Raw genomic sequence first — 2,982 nt, 5'->3', positions numbered from 1 at the left:
GCTCAGGCTGGTCTCGAACTCCTGAGCTCAAACAATCCGCCCGCCTCGGCCTCCCAGAGTGCTAGGATTACAGGCGTGAGCCACCGCGCCCGGCCAACCAGTGGTAGTTTCTTAAAGATTAGTTGCAACATGGAATCTGAAACCACAGCAATGAACTTTTTAGTACTGTGTTACAGTGAAGCCCACTGATTTATCTTGCAATTTAAATGAGTCTTTTACATATGCATGATTTTGTCAAAACATACATTGGTCATTTAAAAATTATTGGTTTGCTGAGTTATGCAGATTTTCCAAATGTTGACATGTTTCATCACAACATCAAAAAATCACATTCAGGCCAGGACTGGTGGCTCACACCTGTAATCTTAGCAATCTGCCAAAGGCTGAGGTGGGAGGATCATTTGAGGTCAGGAGTTCAAGACCAGCCTGAGCAAAAGCAAGACCCTGTCTCTACTAAAAATAGAAGAAATGAGCTGGGCATGGTGGTTTGAGCCTGTAGTCCTAGCTACTTGGGAGGCTGAGGTGGGAGGATCACTTGAACCCAGGAGTTTGAGGTTGCTGTGAGCTATGATGCCACTATAGCACTCTAGCCAGGACAACAGAGTGAGACTCTGTCTCAAAACAACAACAAAAAATCACATTCATTAATATCACTCTCAATCTCATCAGAAAGTCTTTTGCAATAGGGAAGCTATCAAACTCACAATAGCACATAAAAGTTTTCCAAAATTCTAATTTTAGCTCAAAAGATTGAATTATCTCTTTGGCACTGTCAATTGCTTTTCTTGAAGTGACAGGTGGACTACATTCATTTTGGAGAAATTGCCTGCCAAATACTCAAGTCTGAATAATCTAAGTCCGTCAGTTGCACTTTTAGGTAAGAATGGTGCTCCATGAGTCAAGTGACTACTTCGGCTCACAACTCAATCACTCAAGTGCTTTTCCTCAAGAAAGTCATCCTATTTTGATATGCGGCAGAACTGCTTACGTGTCCTTCCCATTTTGTCACACAGAATATTGAAAAGATATGTATCCAAGAGTTGAGACTTAATAAAATTAGTAACTTTGACTGCCGTTTGGTGCCACCCATTGATTTGTGCCAGCTGTTTTACCCATCATTGCTTTCGAAGTGTCCTTGAAAATGTCAATAACATCAAAAAGGCAAATAACATCTCAGTATTATTATGAACATAGTTTTAATCTGTCTGGTAGGGGTTTCAGGGACTCCCAGGGTTCATGGACCACACATCGAGAACTGCTACTCCAAAGAAACTTTTGCCTGGGCACAGTAGCTCATGCCTATAATCTTCACACTTTGGGAGGCTGAGGCAGGAGGATGGCTTGAGTCCAGGAGTTTGAGGTTGCTGTGAGCTATGACGACACTACTGCACTCTAGCCTAGGAGACGGAGCAAGACTCTGTCAAGAAAAAAGAAAAAAAAGAAACTAATGTTGAGTGAGAAAAGGAATTTGTGCGGAATTATTACAATCTTTATGAAGTTCAAAAGACATAAAAGTATATAATGCATTGTTAAAGATGCAATTATGGATATTATGAAAGCAAGACAGACAGGAAAGGGTTTCTCACGTGTTGGAGAACAGTAAGCAAGTTTCCTTGTCAGAAAGCACACGTCAAGGTGTAGCTAGAGATAAAGGTAATGAGTTAAGGAAGATGGCTAATTGGTAGGTGTCTTTGAAACCAATCTTCCAATTTACTCTGATTTAGAAAAAGGGAGCAAGCTTTTCAGAAAGTGGCTGATAGGATCAAATTGTATCAAAGGGAATTATTGGCAGTTGGCACTGGAGGAAAAGGAAGCCTAGGGGAAAAGGCCCCTTATACCCAGTGGCATTTGGTGGTTCCTTCATGTTTAGGGAGCCTCTTCTTTGCTGTTTATCAGAGGCAGACAGGCAGGGTGTGGCTTGTTGGTTTATAGGGACAGCTAGAAGGGACCTGTGGGGCAGAGAGAGAGAGCCCTGGCTCTGGTCTTTGGGCTGTAGAATAAAATACCAACTTTCCCCAGGTCCACATTCCTGTCCCTCCCTAATGCTCCTGCCTGATGCCTGAGCTCTCTGCATGGCGGAAGGAAGTGTTCCCAGCTCATAGACTCCAGGTCTGCCGGTGAGGGGCAAGGATCCCTGATTCCAAAGGTGGTGAGTTCTCTTCCCCCTCCCCTCTTTCTACTCTTTTCAGTCATTTAACTTTCTTGGGATAATCAGGTTTGGTAGAGAAATAATTCCCTTTCTCTTTACTCACAAGGACATTTTAAAGGACAAAATGGGGCAACTGTTAGCTGTCACTTAAGAAACACAAAAGAGGACAAGTGACAAGAGACCTGGATGGGTTTTGTTGAAAGATCCCTATTTATTTATTTAGCACTTATTATTTGCTGGATTGTGTGCTTTCAGACTGATCATTTGTAGATTTGCAGGGTAATCTTAAACTGCTAGGGATTGTCAAGGGGAACATCTGTTGCAATCTTTTCTCTGATTTTAGAAGTTTTAAAAATTAAACTGTTTAAAAATTAAAGTATAAATAACTGCCTGGGGGAAAATATTTCCACGTGTAGTAGAAAAAAATGGTTGCTATATGAACAATTTTGCAAGCCATTAAGAGGCAAAGGTCTCAATAGAAAAATGAACTAAGTGCATAGACAGGTAATTGGCAAAGTCCAAATAACAAACTAGTAATCAAAAGAAATACAAATTAAAGTGAAATATCATCAAATTAAAAAAAAGAGAGATACCATTTTGTTACTCATCAAATTGACAAAGATTTTAAAAAATGATAATATTCAGTGATGGTTGTGGGAAAACAAGCAATATCATATACTTTGGCAAATTGATATATTGACTTTTATGGAGGGCAATTTGGCAGTACAGATTACGTTTTGTTTTTTTTTTTTTTGAGACAGAGTCTCACTCTGTTGCCCTGGCTAGAGTGAGTGCCGTGGCGTCAGCCTAGCTCACAGCAACCTCAAACTCCT

Source organism: Propithecus coquereli, unplaced genomic scaffold (genome assembly GCF_000956105.1).
Source record: "Propithecus coquereli isolate 6110/MARCELLA unplaced genomic scaffold, Pcoq_1.0 Scaffold249, whole genome shotgun sequence".
NCBI classification, from domain to species: domain Eukaryota; kingdom Metazoa; phylum Chordata; class Mammalia; order Primates; family Indriidae; genus Propithecus; species Propithecus coquereli.
Note: the sequence above shows the minus strand (reverse complement) of the source record.